This window comes from Bos taurus, chromosome 6 (genome assembly GCF_002263795.3).
Source record: "Bos taurus isolate L1 Dominette 01449 registration number 42190680 breed Hereford chromosome 6, ARS-UCD2.0, whole genome shotgun sequence".
NCBI classification, from domain to species: domain Eukaryota; kingdom Metazoa; phylum Chordata; class Mammalia; order Artiodactyla; family Bovidae; genus Bos; species Bos taurus.
In genome coordinates, this window is record NC_037333.1 from 59,065,946 (window position 1) to 59,088,332 (window position 22,387).

Below are 22,387 nucleotides of genomic sequence, written 5' to 3' on the forward strand. Positions count from 1 at the left end.
TGTAGACCCAGCACAGCCAAAAAATAAATAAATCTTAAAAAAAAAAAAACTCTACTGAGATATTCATTTCTCATGGAGCTCTTTTCTAAATTCCCAAGTGTTATTATCATTTTTATTTTCTACTAGGTATTAGTTTATAAATACAACAACATTATGAGGCAGGAGCTATATCCTAATTTTATGCATAAGGAAGCTGTCCCTTAGAGAGAGAGAGAGAGAGATTAGTAACTTGCCAAAAATTCACACCATAAGGGAGTGGTGTGAATTAAATCCCCTTCCTCTGTACTCTCATAGCAGCTTCTGCACACATGGGTTCTTTATCTCATTACATTATTTCCTTATATATCTTCATCCAATCATTCATTCATGTAACTATTCATTCCTCAAATATTTATTTATAGTTTACCATATATCAGGTATTGTGGCAGGTGCTAGTGACATAATACTGACAAGAGAGATCCCATATGGGACCTCATTAAACTTAAGTCTGTCGGGGTATATAAATGATTTAACTCATGGATGTATCAGAGAAGGTAATGGCAACGCACTCCAGTACTCTTGCCTGGAAAATCCCATGGATGGAGGAGCCTAGTAGGCTGCAATCCATGGGGTCACAAAGACTTGGACATGACTGAGCGATTTGACTTTCACTTTTCACTTTCATGCATTGGAGAAGGAAATGGCAACCCACTCCAGTGTTCTTGCCTGGAGAATCCCAGGGACACGGGAGCCTGGTGGGCTGCCGTCTCTGGGGTCGCACAGAGTCGGACATGACTGGCATGACTTAGCAGCAGCATGAATGTATGTTATGGTAGCAAATAGCAGAGGGAACTAATCAGTAGTTTAAAAGCCCGTTAAAAATGATTTTGAAAGTGATAAAGCTAAGAATGACTGGATATTAATGAAGTAAATATCTCATGATGTTTGGCTTTGAGGTGACAGGTAGCATGCCATGTTACATTAGTTCTCTCTTAACAAGAGATATCTTAACAAGATACAAGTTAAATGTGTCCAGATAGAAGCCAAATTCTGTGAGAGGAAATTTATGATCTTGAAGGAAAGTATGCTGTTCTCTATCAGCCTCTATCTGATAAGCCATTTGAGATCATTTATGAACCTACATAAGAAGACTGAATGGAAACCAGATGAGGAAGATGAAATTTTGGAGGGGCTAAAAGTAAAGGCCAAGATTGAAGATGAGAAAAAGGATAAAGAGAAAGAGGACCTCAAGGGAATTCCTGAATTTTGGTTGACTGTTTTTTAAGTGTTGATTTGCTCAGTGGTATGTTTCAGGAAAATGATAAACCTACGCAGAAGCACTCGCAAGGTACTCAAGTGAAGTCCTTAGGTACAGGCCAGCCTATGTATTTTGTCTTCAAATTTCACTTTGAACCCAGTGAATATTTCACAAGTGAAGTGTTGACTAAGACACATAATATGAGGTCATAACCAGATGACTCGGATCCCTTTTCTTTTGATGGACCAGAAATTATGGGTTATACAAGATGCCACGTAGACTGGAAAAAAGGAAAGAATTGTCATTTTGAAAACCACTAAGAAGCAGAAACAAGGGACTTGGGTCTGTTTGTACTGTAACTAAAACAGATTCTAATATTCTTTCTTTAATTTGTTTGTCCCTCCTGAAGTTCCTGAGAGTGGAGATCTGATGCTGCTGCTGAAGCTATTCTTCCCGCACACCTTAAACATCCATCATTTTTTACATGAATATATAATCCCAAGATCAGTATTATACTTGACTGGAGAAGTTACTGAAGAAGACCATGATTATGATAAAACAGTAGAGAAGAAGATGAGGAAAGGGGAGAAGAAGGAGATAAGGAAAATGATCCAGATATGACTCAAAGAAGGATCAAAACCCAACCAAGAGCAAGCTGCTGTAGCAGGATGCACGTGGCCCTAGGGATAACCTACACTGGTCTACCCTCTGCTTCCTTGGAAAGGAGGAATTTACATAATTTGAAAAGCCTATTTTAAGGGTTTTGTTTGTTTTTTGGCTTGATTTTGTTTTTGCAGACTAAAATAAAATATCAAATTAAAAAATTTTATTTCACAGTTTCTGTGGTCAGGAATTTGGAAGTGACTTAATCGTGTAGTTGTGGCTCAGCGTCACTCATGAAGTTACATCAAGATATTGGCTGGGGTTGCAGTCATCTGGAGGCTCGCTAAAGTTTGACTGGAGGATCTGCTCACCACATGGCTCACTCACATGGCTGTTGGCAGAAGGCCTCAGTTCCCCATTATTATGCATGAGTCTCTCCATGGGGCTGCTTGAGTATCTTTGAAATATGGCAACTTCCCCAAAAGAGAGCAACGAGGCCGCAGTGCCTAATGACCTAGTCTTAGAAGCCATGCAAAAATCACTTCTACCACTTTCTACTCATTAGAAGTGAGTCACTAAGTCTACTCTGTATTTAAGGGGAGAAGTATGCTTCAACTTTTTATCAGGATGAGTGTCAAAGATCTTGTAGACATATTTTAAAACTACCAAACATATTCAGGTAGATGACAAAAAATAAAATTCAGCATGGCTAGAATTAGAGTAAAAAAGGAGGGTAATGACTGATGAAAAGGCCTTGTGAGTGATGACATTAGAAAAATTAGCTGGAGCCAGATTCCTTATTGCCTATTAATCTTAGTGATTTAGATTTTATTTTAAGGGCAGTGGGAAGCTATTGAAAAGTTTTCCTTTTTCAAAACTTTATTGAAATATAATTCATAAACCATGCAAATCACCTATTTAAAGTGTTCAACAAATGGCTTTTAGTATATTCACAGAATTGTACATTTCTTTCTACAACCAATTTTAGAATATTTCCATTACCCCAAAAAGAAAGGTTTAGTTGTTACTCTTACTCCCTGTCCCTAGGCAACCACCAATCTACTTTTTCTCTCTCTCTATTTACCTATTCTGGCCTTTCATGCAAATGAATCATATAATACGTGGAACTTTGTGACTGGTTTCTTTTACTTATCATGTTTTCAAGATTCATTTATGTTGCACTATGTATCAATACTTTTTTTTTTTTTTTAAGAAACATTTTATTTATTTACTTTCTGACTACACAGTGCAGTCAGTGTGGCTTGCGGGATCTCAATTCTGTGACCAGGGATTGAACCTGGGCCATGGCAGTATTATAATAAAAGCACCAAATCCTTACCATTAGTGTGTGCATGCGTGCTAAATTGCTTCAGTCATGTCCAACTCTTTGGGACGTTATGGACTGTAGCCTGCCAGTCTCTCTGTCCATGGAATCTCCCGGCAAGAATACTGGAGTGGGTTGCCATGTCCTCCTCCAGGGGATGTTCCCAACCTAAGGATTAAACCCACATCTCCTGCATTAGCAGGCGGATTCTTTACCACTAGCACCCCTTGGGAAGCTCCCATTCCTTTTTATGGATGAATAATATTCCATTGCATAGATATACATTTTACCTATCAGCTGATAGACATTTGGCTTGTTTCTACTGTTTGGCTATTGTGAATAATGTTGCTGTAAACATTCATGTACAAGATTTTGTGTGGGCATATTTTCTGTATACTTAGGAGTAGATTTCTGGGTCATGTCATAACTATATGTTTAACTTTTTGAGGAACTGCCAGGCTGTTTTCCATTCAGCTGCACCATTTTACATTCCTACTAGCAATGTATGAGGATTCCAATTTCTTCACACCTTTGCCAACATATGCTGTTGTCCATCTTTTTGATAACCATCATCCTAGTGGGTGTGACAAGGCATTTCATTTTGTTTTCAATTTGTATTTTTGTTTTAAAACGTAGGTTTATTATTATTCAGGTATGAAAGGTCAACAGGTCAGATTGTCATTGAAAAGATAACTGTAATGCTCAGAGATCTCAAGAGGAGGGGGCAAGCCATGTCATGGCAGAAGGAGCCACCAAGTTCAGTCAGGCGAAGAGGGGAATGTAGGCAAGAACTTTTACTGTGATTTCTGTGAGAATGAACATGTGAGGTAGAGTAAGATTGGCTGCTGCTGCTGCTGCTAATTCGCTTCAGTCGTGTCCGACTCTGTGCGACCCCAGAGACGGAAGCACACCAGGCTTCCCTGTCCCTGGGATTCTCCAGGCAAGAACACTGAAGTGGGTTGCCATTTCCTTCTTCAATGCATGAAAGTGAAAAGTGAAAGTGAAGTCGCTCAGTTGTGTCCGACTCTTAGCGACCCCATGGACTGCAGCCTACCAGGCTCCTCTGTCCATGGGATTTTCCAGGCAAAAGTACTGAAGTGGGGTGCCATTGCTTTCTCCGAAGATTGGCTAGGTGGATAATTTCCATAGGCTCCAGGGTAAAGGGGCTGCTCCTAGCTTGTCTGGTTCCTGGACTGAGACCTCCAGAGAAATAGTAGCCTGGAGTATAAGAACCTGATAAAGGAGATGATTGAGGGTTTAGGCTGTAGATTATTTAGTCTGCAGATGAAAGGCATGCCTTACTATCTATAAATATTGGCTAACCGCAGGAGGGGCAGTTCTTCAAGATCAGCAAGGCCCCAAAATGTCAAAAAAACAGAAACACATGGTTAATACAATTCCCTTGATAGTTAATGTTGTTGAGTACCTTTTCATATGTTTATTGGCCATCATGGGAGCAGTGTCTGCTCAGATTCTTTGACCATTTATTTTATTTTTAAAATTTTAAATATGCTGGGTTTTCATTGCTGCATGAGGGCTTTTCCTTGAGGTGCTCAGCTTTAGTTGCCCTGTGGCATGTGGGATCTTAGTTCCCCAACCAAGGATTGAACCTGAGTCCCCTGCATTGTAAGGCAGTTTCTTAACCACTGGACTAGCAGTGTAGTCCCCTTTGCCCATTTTAAAATTGACTTATCTTTTTGTTATTGAGTTGCAATTGTATTTTGTACATTCTAGCTACAAGTCCTTTATCAGATATATGATTTGCAAAAAATGTCTCCTGTGGGTTTTTTTTTCCCCCTCACTTTTTTCATGATGTCATGAAGCACAAAAGGGAGAGTTCTAATTGGAAAGTGATCAAAGCAGATTTACATTTTAGAAAGAGTGCTCTGTGGTATGGCTAGTTGTATGTGGGTAAGCAAGACTGAGGAAGTGAAATCAGTTAGGAGTCAGTTGCAGTGATCAAAGAAAGAGATGAAGGTGCCTGGAAGAGAGCAGTAGTGCAAGACCAGAGAGAACTGGGGCTTATAGGAGCTGGAATGTCTGGGACTTGAAACTTTATCAATGAGAAGTACAAAGAATGCAATAAAGAGATAAAAATCACAAATAAAGTCCAGATATCTTTGGCTTTGTAAACTTTGGGACATATAATTAAACGAATACTAGAGATGGATTTTCCTCATTAGTTGCTACTTTAAACAAAATTGAAATACATAAATGTCTAACTTTTGGAACTGAAAGGAATACAATCTAAATGGAACAGGTTGTTGTTTAGATACTAAGATTGAAGGCAGGAGGAGAAGGGGGTGACAGAGGATGAGATGGTTAGATGGCATCACCAACTCAATGGACGTGAGTTTTAGCAAACTCCAGGAGAAGGTGATGGACAGGGAAGCCTGGCATGCTGCAGTCCATGGGGTCATAAAGAGTCAGATACGACTTAGCAGCTGAATAACAATAAAGTTGTGTCTGACTCTTTTGTGACTCCATGGACTGTAGCCCTCCAGGCTCCTCTGTCCATGGGATTTCCCAGGCAAGAATACTGGGGTGGGTTGCCATTTCCTTCTCCAGGAGATGAAGTTTAGATGTAAGGAGTTCATTGCTATAACAGTTTTTTGTTTGAATTTTAGACTAATATGATTTAAATACTAGAAATCGTGTTGTTTTTAGCAATATGTGTCATATTTCAGAATTATCATTGAACAAAGTATGAAACACAGATAATGACACATATCATATGAAATCACTTATACCTATGTGGAATCTAAAAAAATTATACAAATAAACTAATTTACAAAGCAGAAGTAGACTCACAGACATAGAAAACAAACTTATGAGAATTCCCTGGTGATCCAGTGGTTAAGACTTCAATCCACTGTAGGGAGCATGGGTTCCATCCCTGTTAGGGGAACTAAAATCCTGCAAGCTGAGCAGTGCATTAAAAAAAAGAGAGAGAGAGAGAACGAGAAAAAAAAAAAAGAAAAGAAACTTATTACTACCAAAAGGGATGGGGGGGCATAAACTAGGAGTTTGCGATCAACATATACATACATATAACGAAGATCATGGCATTGGGTCCCATCACTTCATGGGAAATAGATGGGGAAACAGTGGAAACAATGTCAGACTTTATTTTTCTGGGCTCCAAAATCACTGCACATGGTGACTGCAGCCATGAAATTAAAAGACGCTTACTCCTTGGAAGGAAAGTTATGACCAACCTAGATAGCATATTGAAAAGCAGAGACATTACTTTGCCAACAAAGGTCCGTCTAGTCAAGGCTATGATTTTTCCTGTGGTCATGTATGGACGTGAGAGTTGGACTGTGAAGAAGGCTGAGCACCGAAGAATTGATGCTTTTGAACTGTGGTGTTGGAGAAGACTCTTGAGAGTCCCTTGGACTGCAAGGAGATCCAACCAGTCCATTCTGAAGGAGATCAGCCCTGGGATTTCTTTGGAAGGAATGATGCTAAAGCTGAAACTCCAGTACTTTGGCCATCTCATGTGAAGAGTTAACTCATTGGAAAAGACTCTGATGCTGGGAGGGATTGGGGACAGGAGGAGAAGGGGATGACAGAGGATGAGATGGCTGGATGGCATCACTGACTCGATGGATGTGAGTCTGAGTGAACTCCGGGAGTTGGTGATGGACAGGGAGGCGTGGCGTGCTGCGATTCATGGGGTCGCAAAGAGTCGGACATAACTGAGCAACTGATCTGATCTGATATATAATAGGTAAACAAAGACCTGTCGTGTAGACAGGGAACCATATTCAATATCTTGACCTATAGTGGAAAATAATCTGAAAAAATATATATATACACATATATATGAGAATCACTTTACTGTACACCTGAAACTAACACACATTGTAAATTACACTTCAATAAAAAATGGTTAATAAAAATATTTAAAACAAATCATGAAAAGGATTAATTTCTTTATATCTGAAGACTTGGATGTGAAGGGAAAGAGACTTTTCAAGATTTTGAAAATAGGCTTATTGAAGAGAAGCAGGTCTAAAGTCAGGTTGATAATTGAACATGTTGAATCTGAAGTTCCTATGATATATTCAGATGAAGACTATCTAATAAGCATTTGGATATATAATTCTGGTACTCCTTGGGAATGTCTAAATTGCGGTTCCAAATTTTAGAGTCATTTTCATACAGATAGTAATTATAAATCATTAGATATATTGAGATTATTCAGGAGCCAGACGGTAAGTATGGAAGAGGATGCTAAAAGAATCAGGGAAGCATCAATGTTTAAGACCTAAAAAGAAAAAAAAGACCCAGTGCAGCCATAAGTAAATAAATAAGAAAGGGAAAAAAGAAAGAAGAGGAACTTGTAAAGAACAACAAGGATCAGCCAGATAAACAGCAGGAATACTGAAGACTGCTTACCATCATTGTCAAAGAAAGAGGTCAACAGCGTATTGTATTTTGTGGTTTTTTTTTTGAGATGTCAAGCAAAAAACTGACTTCTGATTATAGGAACACAAAGGTAAGAAGTGACTGAAGTAGGAGGAGATTCTGGGGAGTAGTGAAGATGGAAGTCAGAGTGCAGTGACTTCAAGAGTGAAGAAAGATAAGAGGAAATGATGATAGGGAATATAGAATTATTCAAGTGCTTTCAGAACTAAGGACTAAGTGGAAGGAGAATGAAGTATGAGAAATAGTCCTTTTCATACAGGAGAGGGTTGAGGTGTTTAAAGGCTGATAAGAAGGCAATAAAAAGATATTAAAAATACAAGTGAACAGTATACAGATACTCCAAGACTGAAGACAAAAAAAAAATGCACAAATATTGCATTCTACTTAGTAAATCTCTATCATACTTTTCATGGGTTAGCATGTTCTAATTACTCTATGTGTACACTGCTGCTGCTAAGTCGCTTCAGTCGTGTCCGACTCTGGGCAACCCCATAGACGGCAGCCCACCAGGCCCCGCCGTCTCTGGGATTCTCCAGGCAAGAACACTGGAGTGGGTTGCCATTTCCTCCTCCAGTGCATGAAAATGAAAAGTGAAAGTGAAGTCGCTCAGTTGTGTCCGACTCTTAGCGACCCCATGGACTGCAGCCTACCAGGCTCCTCCGTCCATGGGATTTTCCAGGCAAGAGTACTGGAGTGGGGTGCCATTGCCTTCTCCATGTGTACACTAGGATTCAACAAATGTCTCTATTGTAGACAATGAGAGCCAGGCTTCCTCTCTGTTGGAGAAAAATATTATAAATAAGGAGCAGGGAAAGGCTAGAATTTTCTGACACTAGATGATGTCAGAGTAAACTCATGTCAAATAAACTCATACATAGATAGAAATATAAAAGTGTGTGCATTAATACACATACATAGGATCCCTTAGCTCTGTTCACTAGAAGGGCCTAGGAGCAATAATATCCAGTAGCAATGAGCACATCTAGCATCCAGATGAATTCCTAAGTAACATTCTTTAATAACAGGAACCTGGGGCTCCTCGGGGAAGTGCTTAATTCTAGGGCTGGTGCAGGATGAGTCTGGGATATCTTGTGATACCAGAAAATAAGGGAGTGCTTGCAAAAGGAAGTGGACACATCGAAAGGACACAGAAACTAGCCTGAAGGAGCGCCCAATGACAAAAGTTGAATAACTTGAGAAACAAAATAAATAATGATAATATTGAATTATAACCCATAAAGTAAAATAAATATCCATGAGTTCATATTGACATAAATATAATTAGATAAATTAGAAAGAAGGAACAACTATTCCTTGCAGAAAATTTTCAATTATTAGGTGTAGAATGAATGAGGGAAATAGCCAATCTATATTAGACAAATACAACAGTAATAATTGTTGTAGGCAAGAGCCATCGATAGATGGTAAAGTTAGATGGTGAAAGTTTGAGGAAAGATGGGATTTTTGCATAGTCTCAAAGTAACTTCCTCAAGATACTTATCAATATAAAGGAAAGAAAATGGTAACTTTATTACCTGGTAGATATTAACTTAACCAAGTGATCAAGATTAATACCACCAGTAATAAGATGTACTGATATCATGCATCTTCTGATAGGTGTTTAAAACATACTATGGCCTATATGTTGGTGGTTGTTGTTAAGCCACTAAGTTGTGTACAATTCTTTGTGACCCCATGGACTGTAGCCCGCAAACTTCCCCTGTCCATGGGATTTCCCAGGCAAGAATACTGCAGTGGGTTGCCATTTCCTTCTCTAGGGGATCTTCCAACCCAGGGATGGAACCTGGGTCTCCTGCATTGCAGGTGGATTCTTTATAGCTGAGCCACAAGGGAACCCCATCTATGTGGTATTTTTGCCCAAAATGCACAACTTTAATCTAATTATTAGAACGTATCAGAGAAACCCCTTCCCTGTTGGCTCAGAGGGTAAAGAATCTGCCTACAATGCAGGAGACCCAGGTTTGATTCCTGGTCGGGAAGATTCCCTGGAGGAGGGAATGGCTACCCACTCCAGTATTCTTGCCTGGAGAATTCCATCAACAGAGGAGCCTGGCAGGCTACACTGTGGACTTGCAAAGGAGCTGGACACCACTGAGTGACTGAGCACACATACACACAGTTTAGTTAACAGTACTGTAGCAGCGTTAATGTCCAGTTTTGTTCATTGAACTATGGTTATTTAGATTGTTAATACTGGAGACAGCTTGGGTGAAGGGTACATATGAACTCTGTTCTATTTTTGTAATTTTCTGTAAGTCCAAAACTATTTCAAACCAAAAAGTTAAAAAATAAATAAAGATGAGTGGTGGGATCTAGAAACAAGGGGAAAAGTAGCCTTAGGAGGTAAAGCTATGCTGCTCCCATGGAACCAGGAGGGCTAGCAGAAAGCATGAGTGGCCATGTAGGTAGGTTTACTGGCCTGCTGGCAGGAAGCTGATGGAGTTCTTCAAGGGAAGACCACCGCTGTATCCTCAATACCCACCACCTGCATGCGTGTGTGCATGTGAGCTCAGTCGCTTCACTCGTGTGGGACTCTGCAGCCCCACGGGCTGTAACCTGCTAGGTTCCTCTGTCCATGGGACTCTCCAGGCAAGAATACTGGAGTGCATTGCTGTGCCCTCCTCCAGGGGATTTTCCCAGTCCAGGGATTGAACCCGTGTCTCTTGCATTGCAGGCAGATTCTTTACCTGCTGAGCCACCAGGGAAGCCCCTATCCCCACCAGAAGGCCTGCCATAGAGTAATGACTCATATATTTAGTGAACTGAACAGGTTTGGGTTTCAGTCATGATTGCATCATGATTATATCACAATTTCTAGATATGAGCTTAGGAAAATTACTTCTCTCTGTGCCTCCATTTCCTGTGAAAATGGGGACAATAATCCCAGTCATTGAGTCAGAAACTAATCAGATCAGATCAGTCGCTCAGTCCTGTCCGACTCTTTGCGACCCCATGAATCGCAGCACGCCAGGCCTCCCTGTCCATCACCAACTCCCGGAGTTCACTCAGACTCACGTCCATCGAGTCAGTTATGCCATCCAGCCACCTCATACTCTGTCGTCCCCTTCTCCTCCTGTCCCTAATCCCTCCCAGCATCAGAGTCTTTTCCAATGAGTCAACCCTTCGCATGAGGTGGCCAAAGTACTGGAGTTTCAGCATCATTCCTTCCAAAGAAATCCCAGGACTGATCTTCTTCAGAATGGACTGGTTGGATCTCCTTGCAGTCCAAGGGACTCTCAAGAGTCTTCTCCAACACCACAGTTCAAAAGCATCAATTCTTTGGTGCTCAGCCTTCTTCACAGTCCAACTCTCACATCCATACATGACCACAGGAAAAACCATAGCCTTGACTAGACGGACCTTTGTTGGCAAAGTAATGTCTCTGCTTTTCAATATGCTATCTAGGTTGGTCATAACTTTCCTTCCAAGGAGTAAGCGTCTTTTAATTTCATGGCTGCAGTCACCATGTGCAGTGATTTTGGAGCCCAGAAAAATAAAGTCTGACATTGTTTCCACTGTTTCCCCATCTATTTCCCATGAAGTGGTGGGACCAGATGCCATGATCTTAGTTTTATGAATGGTGAGCTTTAAGCCAACTTTTTCACTCTCCTCTTTCACTTTCATCAAGAGGCTTTTGAGTTCCTCTTCACTTTATGCCATAAGGGTGGTGTCATCTGCATATCTGAGGTTATTGATATTTGTCCCGGCAATCTTGATTCCAGCTTGTGTTTCTTCCAGTCCAGCGTTTCTCATGATGTACTCTGCATATAAGTTAAATAAAGAGGGTGACAATATACAGACTTGACGAACTCCTTTTCCTATTTGGAACCAGTCTGTTGTTCCATGTCCAGTTCTAACTGTTGCTTCCTGACCTGCATACAAATTTCTCAAGAGGCAGATCAGGTGGTCTGGTATTCCCATCTCTTTCAGAATTTTCCACAGTTTATGGTGATCCACACAGTCAAAGGCTTTGGCATAGTCAACAAAGCAGAAATAGATGTTTTTCTGGAACTCTCTTGCTTTTTCCATGATCCAGCAGATGTTGGCAATTTGATCTCTGGTTCCTCTGCCTTTTCTAAAACCAGCTTGAACATCAGGAAGTTCACGGTTCACATATTGCTGAAGCCTGGCTTGGAGAATTTTGAGCATTACTTTACTAGTGTGTGAGATGAGTGCAATTGTGCGGTAGTTTGAGCATTCTTTGGCATTGCCTTTCTTTGAGATTGGAATGAAAACTGACCTTTTCCAGTCCTGTGGCCACTGCTGAGTTTTCCAAATTTGCTGGCATATTGAGTGCAGCACTTTCACAGCATCATCTTTCAGGATTTGGAATAGTTCAACTGGAATTCCATCACGTCCACTAGCTTTGTTTGTAGTGATACCTTCTAAGGCCCACTTGACTTCACATTCCAGGATGTCTGGCTCTAGGTCAGTGATCACACCATCATGATTATCTGGGTCGTGAAGATCTTTTTTGTACAGTTCTTCTGTGTATTCTTGCCATCTCTTCTTAATATCTTCTGCTTCTGTTAGGTCCATACCATTTCTGTCCTTTATCGAGCTCATCTTTGCATGAAATGTTCCTTTGGTATCTCTGATTTTCTTGAAGAGATCCCTAGTCTTTCCCATTCTGTTGTTTTCCTCTATTTCTTTGCATTGATTGCTGAGGAAGGCTTTCTTATCTCTTCTTGCTATTCTTTGGAACTCTGCATTCAGATGTTTATATCTTTCCTTTTCTCCTTTGCTTTTCGCTTCTCTTCTTTTCACAGCTATTTGTAAGGCCTCCCCAGACAGCCATTTTGCTTTTTTGCATTTCTTTTCTATGGGAATTATCTTGATCCCGGTCTCCTGTACAATGTCACGAACCTCATTCCATAGTTCATCAGGCACTCTATCTATCAGATCTAGGCCTTTAAATCTATTTCTCACTTCCACTGTATAATCATAAGGGATTTGATTTAGGTCATACCTGAATGGTCTAGTGGTTTTCCCTACTTTCTTCAATTTAAGTCTGAATTTGGCAATAAGGAGTTCATGGTCTGAGCCACAGTCAGCTCCTGGTCTTGTTTTTGCTGACTGTATAGAGCTTCTCCGTCTTTGGCTGCAAAGAATATAATCAGTCTGATTTCGGTGTATTCACAAAAATCTGTTTCCTTTTCTTCCTGGACATGCAGCTAGATAATCCTTTGCAGCCTCCAATTATATTAGGCACATACTGACTGGCACATTACTGGCTCTCAATATATGTTTAATGAGACATATATAACTGCTGACGTATTCCATTATAAATTTTGTTGTGAAAAAAAAATTTTTTTTGTTGTGTCACCAGTTCTTCCTTATCTTGATCCAGGTTGACATCTTGTCTGGCCATGGAGGTAGTTAAGACCAAATGAAAATTTCCTGTGGATTATTTGTTGTAAAGAATATGATTTGTTTTACACAGAACTAGTAATAATTTCCCCTTAATTATATGCCATGAAGAAAAGCAAGCATTCTTAATCCCATGACATTGGGTAGAACTGGAGGAAAACAATAGTTGTGGAAAATTTTGCCAGAGTATTTCTTCCTTCGCCCCCCATTTATTATAATTTAAGAATACACTATTATCAGTAGTTTGAAGGATGTTGTGATTAGAGGATGGGGAAATTGAACTGCAGCTCACAAAAACTTGCTGACGACTGAGGTGGAGTCCTCTAGGGTTGCCTTAGATTACACCATCAATGATACAGATTTTTTTGGCCATGTCGAGAGGCATGAGGGATCTTAGTTTCTTGAGTAGGGATGGAAACTGTGTGCCCTGCAGTTGAAGCTCAGAGTCCTAACCACTGGACTGTCAGGGAATTCCCAATGGTTCATATTTTGAACCTCAACTTTTCTAGTTCAACAACACAGTCAAGTCAGTTAAATGAATGAGTTAAATCCATGAATTCTCATGCCAACAAATTTCTTGTGAAAATAATATGTAAACCAGGATGCTTTAATTTACAATGATAACTGTAACCAGAGAGCAGGTTGTATGCCTTATCAGCTGCTTGATACACTCTTTCTTGGTAGGAAAATAGGGGAGGCCATATAGCTATAATTGGTCTTCCCAGGTGGCGCCTGTCATAAAGAACCCTTCTGCCAATGCAGGAGATGCAGGTTCAATCCTTGCGTCGGCAAGATCCCCTGGAGGAGGGCATGGCAATCCACTGAAGAATTCTTCCCTGGAGAATCTCATGGAAAGAGGAGCCTGGTGGGCTGCAGTCCAGTGGGTCGCAAAGTGTCGGGCATGACTGAAGCAACTTAGCATGCATGCACCCATAGTTATAATCAGAAAGTTTCCTGGTAAAATGAAATCTGGAGCAAGAAGAATTAGATGGGTAAACTTCTAGTTTTTATTTTTAAAAATGTAATTTTTTTTGGCTGCAGTGGGTCTTCATTGCTGTGCTCGGGCTTTCTCTAGTTTTGGTGGTGGTGGAGGCTACTCTTCATTGCAGTGTGAAGGCTTCTCACTGCAGTGGCTTCTCGTGTGGTGGAGCACAGGGTCTAGGTGGGAGGGCTCAGTACTTGTGGACCACTAGCTGCCTGGACGCATGTAGAATCTTCCTAGACCAGGGATCCAACCCTGGCAGGTGAACTCTTAACCACTGGACCACTAGGAAAGTCCTAGATGGGTAATCATAAAGGCCAGGATTACCAAATTATAGTAAGTGAACACAATCATTTCAGTAGTAAGAAAATGCTTGCTAAGAGAGGTTTGCTTTTCTCTACCAATATTTTCTTTTATATGAACTGAACTGAGAAAGGTGTAACTCCTAGCTTCCTATTCCTTTACCCATCCAGGAGTGGAGAAAGTAACATCTGATAGGTAAATTCAGGAAGAATGACTGAAGCATGGTTGCCTGATTTCTTGTCTTCTCTCCTGAAAGTAAGGCTGCTCAGAGAGTACGTGCTTCTTCCAGGATTTAAGATTTACTTCATCCAGTGTGTTGCCCAGGGCTAATTTCTCCATTAGGCACAGTGGGCCCAGTGTCTAGGAGTCAGGATAGTTTCAGGGGCCCTGAAAATGTTTTGATTCAATTTAAAATGAGAAGGAAAAAAAAAAAAATGAACTTGTAAGCCAATGAAAATGTTTTAATACATAGTATTAATATATTTTTATCTATATCAGTGCAGTCCCTTGGACTGCAAGGAGATCCAACCAGTCCGTTCTGAAGATCAGCCCTGGGATTTCTTTGGAAGGAATGATGCTAAAGCTGAAACTCCAGTACTTTGGCCACCTCATGCGAAGAGTTGACTCATTGGAAAAGACTCTGATGCTGGGAGGGATTGGGGGCAGGAGGAGAAGGGGACGACAGAGGATGAGATGGCTGGATGGCATCACTGACTCGATGGATGTGAGTCTGAGTGAACTCCGGGAGTTGGTGATGGACAGGGAGGCCTGGCGTGCTGCGATTCATGGGGTCGCAAAGAGTCGAATACAACTGAGCAACTGAACTGAACTGAACTATATCAGTGCAGTCATAAAATGTGGCTTTAATTTTTTTTTTTTTTTTAATGATAGTAGGTAGCCATAAAGGCAGAAATGCCATGCAAGACTCTTTGTGGACCTGTGCTGTCTGTGCAACAGAGTAGGGAATTCTACCTAATTGAGGGATTTGCGTGACAGGTCAGTTTGGTTCTCATGAGCTGCAGCCTGCAGTTGGTCCTTATCAGTTCAAGGAGATATTTGATCCCTCATTTACCTTACACTTGACCTTTATTCTCAATTTAGACAGAGGAGAGCAATGCTATTTACTGAGCTCCCTGAAGACTCCAACATCAATCACAGGAATATATATTTATTGAATTAAGTGGAAGCAGACTGGGGAATTTGTGTACTGAGCAGGGTTACTCTGATCAATGTTGGTCACTTTCTGAGAAATTACTGTTACTTAACTTCCCATTTCTATGTTCTATGCAAATCAAATTCTTCTATATTTTGGAATCAGTCAAAAGAAAATGAAGAAACTCATTGACATCATCCTACAAATTATCTTGATTCAGAACAGGCTTTTTGAGTGACCCATCAAAGCAAATAATGAGAAATTCCATTAACAAATGTCCAATATAGGGTATATTTTGAAATACTCGCATACATTCTGTATGGAACCCCAAGTAAACTCTGGAACTATTTTATACATGGAAAAGTCACTTAGGTGATATTACATTCAGAGAGCAAGTTGGAATGACAACGTTTCCCTAGGAATGATAACGTTTCCCTAGGAATGATAAATGGTTTTTCTAGGAAAATAATGATATTTATTTTTCCTTCTCTAGTTTACTTGATTAAAACTCTAGATATTGCTTTAAGTTTTAAAGTGATTAGAGTTTTGGTTCTCCTCCCAGCTGTTGAAATTTTTAGCTAACTACAATTTTATTTTTAAAATTTATTTATATTAAAATTTTTTCTTCCTTTTTTGGTTTAAAATTTTTTTAAATTTTCATTTATGTATGCTGACTTCAATTTTAAAATTAACTGAAGCTCATTATAAATGGATCAAAATGAGAAAAATAGAAAATCCTTTCAAGTTCAGTTAAAAAATAAACTAATATTTATCAAGCACCTGATATATATTAAGCATTTTCTTAGCTATTTTCATTCATATTGTCTCATTTAATTCTTAAAATGGTCCTCTAAGGTTATCATCCTTATCCTCACTTTACTAATTGAGGAAACTGAGGTTGGGGGAGTTAAATGTCTTTGTAGAGCTCATATATTAATGACATGGCAGAACTGAAAATGGGAACCAAGTTTAAAAGCCCATATTGCCAGTAGACGTGTACAGACGGCCATCCATGTGTCAGTCTGGGGATGCCCTCTGGGAGTCACACTGGGGACAGGATGGGGTGAGGAACCAAGATGCTTGGGATCACAACCTTCAATTCCTGTGGTGGTTTCAACTGTAGACTTTCAAAGTTGCTCTTTAATAATAAAAAATAAAGTAAGCCCATATTATTTTCCATGTCATCATCCTACTCCTCTTAGTGGAAAATAACAATGATGATGCTTTATACCTGTATGTCTTACCTCAGCAAAATTACAAAACTCCTTAAGGACAGGGCCTGTGTCTTATATTTTACAATACCCTTGATAATAAATTCTCAAGAAATATTGAGAAAGAATAAAGAATAGCTCCTGGTAGTTAAATAATGGTATTTAACTTTTCAATGGGATTTTAATGACAGAAATAAACTGTGCTCTTCTACATCTTAGTACTTACATATAATTATTTTGACATTTTACATGAGAGATAATTTCATCATCCTGTTTAAATTCACCCTATATAAATGGTACATAGACATTTGTGAAGCGTCTATGCTGCCATCCCTGGAATGTGCATTATGTCACCACGCTCAGATAAACTATATTTAGCCTCATTTGCAAGCTGTTGAACTCTAAGAGTTGCTCTGTAAATGCATTCTGGGCCTTCTATGAATTTTCTGAAGTATTTCCTAGTTTTGCAGTACTAGGAAGAATGATATAAATAGTAAAATGATAGTTCTACCTATAGATTTGAAAATGTGAACAAAGAAATGGACACTGCTTTCTGAAAGGGTAAGTGTCAATGTATTAACTAGCCCTAAGTCTTGGAAACTCATATTTGAATATGCTCAATTAATGACACCCATGTCCCTTCACCATAGGATTGATGCTCTTGCCCTGTTTCCCAGTGCCTTTTCTATCAAAATATAAATCAGCCCAAAAATGTTCCACAATCTTCAAACTGCATCCTAACTAGAAAAAGTTAAGAACTTATCTCTCAGGCAGGCTATCAGGAAACACTAACTGAGAAGTCTCAGTTCTCAGGCAGGAAACTGAGAGGAAAGTCTAGCAGGTGGAATGTGTTACTTGGCTTCAGGCCTCGTTTATATTTTCCATCAGCAAACACCACCTTAGCTTTGGGTGAAGGTCTTTCAGAATGCCCTGAACTTGTTCACTTATCCTCTTCAATTTGAGAGATTTAAAGAAAACAGTATAAACTTTAAGAGCCCAAATGGATTTCATTATAAAGAACTTCACATTTCATTTTAACAAGAATTTACAGAAAACCTACTACAAAAGTTAAACTCTTTTTGATGCCACTATAATAATTAAACTCTTTGGATCAGAGAACAACTTAGGTTAGCTTAGGACGAAAAAAGGAGATTTATTATAAGAACATAGGAAAGTTGAAGGTATCACATTCCCTGATTTAAAACTATAAATATATAGTATATTTATATACTATAAGCAAACAGTATAGTCAACAGTATACTGGCACAAAAACAGATGCATAGATCAGTGGAACAGAATCAGAGAGCCCAGAAATGAGCCCACACTTAGATGATTAATTCATCTACGACAAAGGAGACAAGTAATGGGGAAATGACAACTTCTTCAGTAAATGGTGTTGGGAAAATGAGACAGTTACTTGCAAAATGATAAAAGTGATCTGCTTTATCACACCACATTAAAAAAAAAAACACCTCAAAATGGATTAAATACTTAACACCTGAAACCATAAAATTCCCAGAAGAAAACATATGCAATATGATCTTTGACATGGTCTTAGAAATATTTTTTTGTATCTGCCTTCTCAGGCAAGGGAAACAAAAGCAAAAATAAACAAATGGGACTATATCAAACTAAAAAGTTTTTGCACATGAAGGGAACTATCATAAGAAGAAAAGGTCAGCTACTGAATGCGAGAAGTCATTTGTAAACAATATATCTGATAAGGGGTTAATATGCACAATATTCAAAGAGTTCATAAAACTCAACATCAAAAAACCAAACAACCTGATTAAAAAATGGGCAGAGGACCCGAGCAGACATTTTCCCAAAGACAGATGACCGGCAGGTACATGAAAAGATGCTCAACATCACTAATCATCAGGGAAATGCAAGTCAAAACCATAGTGAGACATCACCTCACACCTGTCAGAATGGCTATTATCAAAAAGAACAAATATTGGCAAGAATGTGAAGAAAAGGGTAGTTGGGAATGTAAATTGGTGCAGCCACTATGGAACACAGTATGGAGGTTCCTCAAAAAATTAAAAATAGAACTATCACATGAGCCAGCAATTACACACTTCTGGGTATTTTGCCAAACAAAAATCCTAATTCAAGAAAATGCATCACCCCCATGTTAACTGCAGCATTATTCACAAAAGCCAAGTATGGAAACAACCTAAGAATTCATGGATAAATGAATGGATATACTACATGTGTCTGTATACATACAATGGAATTGTTACCCAGAAAGAAAAGTGAAATCTTATTTCCTACAATGTGGATGGGCCTTGAGTGTATTATGCTAAGTGCAGTAAGTTAGATATGACTTCACTTATATGTGGAATCCAAAAAGCAAAACAAATTAACAAATACAACAAAACAGAAAGACCCATCAATACAGAGAGCAATAGGTGATTGTCTGAGGGATTGAGGATGCGGGTGAGGGGGTAAGTGAAATAGGTGAGGGAGATTAAGAGATACAAACTTCCAGGTGCAAAATAAGTGAGTCACGGAGATAAAATTTAAGTATGGGGAATACACTCAATACTGCAATATCTTTGTGTGGTGATCGATGGTAACTAGAATTACTGTGGTGAGCATTTTGTAATGTAAAGAAATATCATACCACTGTGTCGTGCTCCAGGAACTAACAGTGTTACTAAGTCAATTATGGGGCCTCCCAGGTGGCAGTAGTGATAAAGAATCTGCCTGCCAATGCAGGAAACGCGGGTTCTATCTCTGCGTCAGAAGATCCCCTGGAGTAGGAAATGGCAACCCACTCCAGTATTCTTGCCTGGAAAATCTCATGGACAGAGGAGCCTGGCGGGCCACAGTCCACGGGGTCACCAAGAGTCAGACACACACACACACACAATTATACTTAAACAAACAAACTCATGGAAAATAAGATCTAATTTGCGGTTACCAAAGGCAGGGGTTGGGGGAAGGAAGAACTGGATGAAGGTGGTCAAAAGGTACAAATTTCTAGTTGTAAGATAAATACAACTAGTATGATGTACAACATGATTAATATAATTAACATTGGTGTATGTTACATATAATAGTTGTTACAAAAGTAAATCCTAAATTCTCATCACAAGGAAAAAACATTTTTTTCTTTTATTTTCTATCTATAGGAGATGATGAATGTCTGTTATATTTACTGTGGTAATCATTTCATGATGTAAGTCATTATGCTGTACACTTTAAACGTGTACAATTATATCTCAATAAAACTGGAAGAAAAAAAAGGAATATAGGAATGTTTTAAAAGAAACCAAGTGGAGGGATGCAGCTGGCTCCAGGAAAGACTAGAACCAAACTGTTGCGAGCCCAGACAATATTTTCTCCCCAATCCCTCTTCTCTGCATATCCAATCCCTCTTGTCTGCTTATCCACTTCAGTCTTCTTTCTAGGTCAGCTTCCTTTGCTCCCCAGGCTTCATGCAGAATATAGTTGCCCTCAACTCCTGAGTTAACCCCACACTGGCTTAGTTGCACAAAGAAACTGCATCTCTCTAGGATCCCAAATATCTTACTCCTACTTATTTTCTTGAATAGCAAATAGATTATTTTGGTTCCAAAAAGATACAGTGAAAACTCTTTCCAGCCTCTTCCCTCTGGCTACTCAGTTCCCTTTCTCAAGTTTGCTCCATCTCCTTCCAGAGAAATTTTATGTATATGTGATAACATCTGTCTACCTATTCTCATATTCCCATTTTTTTTTTAATATGATGGCAGCATAGCATAAACTTTTTTCACTGAGCAATTTATCCTGGAGATTGTACAGAATCAGCACTCAGAGAATGCCATCATTCTTTTATAGAATTCCAAAATTTGGAATTTAATGCTGCAATAGAAAATCAGAAGTATGTTTATAATTTGTGTATAGTACATAATCTCCAGTATTCTTGCCTGGAGAATCCCAGGGACGGAGGATCCTGGTGGGCTGCTCTCCACAGGGTCGCACAGAGTTGGACATGACTGAAGCGACTTAGTAGCAGCAGCAGCAGCATAGTACATAATACATGTATATATAATATATACATTTTGGGGAGCCTTCTTTATGCTTTGCCCAGTTTTTCTTCTGTTGGGTTATTGGTCTTCTTAAAATTGATTTCCAAGTGTTTGTATATTAGAGGAAACAGTCCTTTGTCTCTGATATGAATTGTGCTATTATTCATCATTTTTCCTTTGATTTTACTAATGCTAATTTTTTATTTTGTCTCAATCCTAAAATTTTCCAGGAAGGGTCTATTAGATTAAGACACCCACCCCTGGTTCATTAACTATGGCCAGGGAAGTGAAGTCATTTTTTAATATCCTGAAGTCCACCCTATAGAATGAGGGCAAGTAAAGCTAAAGGGGAAATTGTGAGCTAGGAGGTACGCTAAAAGGCGTCTATACATTTCAATGTTTAGAGGACATTTTCAAGTCACTGGAGTTATTTCTTATCTAGGGGAAAAGAGTTTCGATGAAGATATATACCAACAGTCATCATTGGGACTGAGTAAGAGAGATATACACAGATTGCTATGGTCTTAGAGGAAGTAGTAATTCATTATATTTGAGGTACCTTGGAAAACTACAGGAGAAGAGACATTTAAACTAGATTTGTAAAGAATGTGCACATGTGCTCAGTCCTCAGTCATATCCGACTCGTTGTGACCACATGGATCATAACCCATCAGGCTCCTCTGTCCACAGGATTCTCTAGGCAAGAATTCTGGAGCGAGTTGCCATTTCCTCCCCCAGGGGATCTTCCTCACCCAGGGATCAAACCCATGTCTTCTGCGCCAACACTGCAGGTCAATTCTTTACCATGGAGCCACCTGGGAAGCCCAGAAGTGAAAATGAACGATGAAGTTACCCAATGACTCAACATCATTGGAAGTAGGATGTGTCTGACTGTCACAAGTGGAAAAGTAATGCAACTGACAGAAAGATGTCAACAGGTATGATTATAGGATGTAACATTTCCTTACTGGTAAATCATATGAAATTTCACAGTTACACAAAGCTAGAGCTACCACAATACGCTTCTGGACTGAAGCGTGGCTTCCTATGAAAATTACTCACAAAGACACAGTACTGTGCTTACCATCACATTTACAAAAGGATTATCCCAAGCACAAGGAAGCTGTCTTTGCCATCTATTCTGTAGTTCTTATTCTCTTAGGTGTTTTATTTTTTTTTAATATTCTCTGTTGCCAATTCCTTTTCTACCTTTCCCTGTTAAGTCTGGAGACTGCCTGACTGGTACTCTGGTCATCCACTTATGGAGAAACTAGGTAAAGCAAACATACAGTTCTTGAGAGCACCCCTCAGTGGATCTAGGCTTGAGGTCTTGAAGTCCATTTCTGTAGAAGGGGCAGGATTTGGAAGCTACACTAAGGGATTTGGTTTTTCTGTTTGTCAGTTATTGTTATTTTTTCAACAGAGATTGATTTCTCCCCTACCCTCCTTACCTCCCCGCTTACTATAGCTTGAGGTATAGTATGACTGAAAAAATTGTACAGAAAGTGTACAACATAATTTGATATAGGTATAGGTACATTGTGAAATGCGTTATCACAATTAATACATCCCTTTACTTCTCATAGTTGTATGTGTGTGCTGAGACCACTTAAGATCTATTCTCTTGGCAAATTTCAACTCTTAAAGTTATCTCCTTAGTTCTTAGTATTTTATTCCTTCCTTTAAGATATGTTTCCTCACTATTTTTAAAGCAGCACTTTATGCCTGCC

The 22,387-nt window shown here is 39.3% G+C and overlaps 1 pseudogene; it reads left to right on the forward strand.

The window, feature by feature from the left end:
- Positions 1 to 515: 515 nt before the first annotated feature.
- On the forward strand, positions 516 to 2,028 carry LOC112447155 (nucleosome assembly protein 1-like 1; annotated as a pseudogene).
- The last annotated feature ends 20,359 nt before the right edge of the window (positions 2,029 to 22,387 follow it).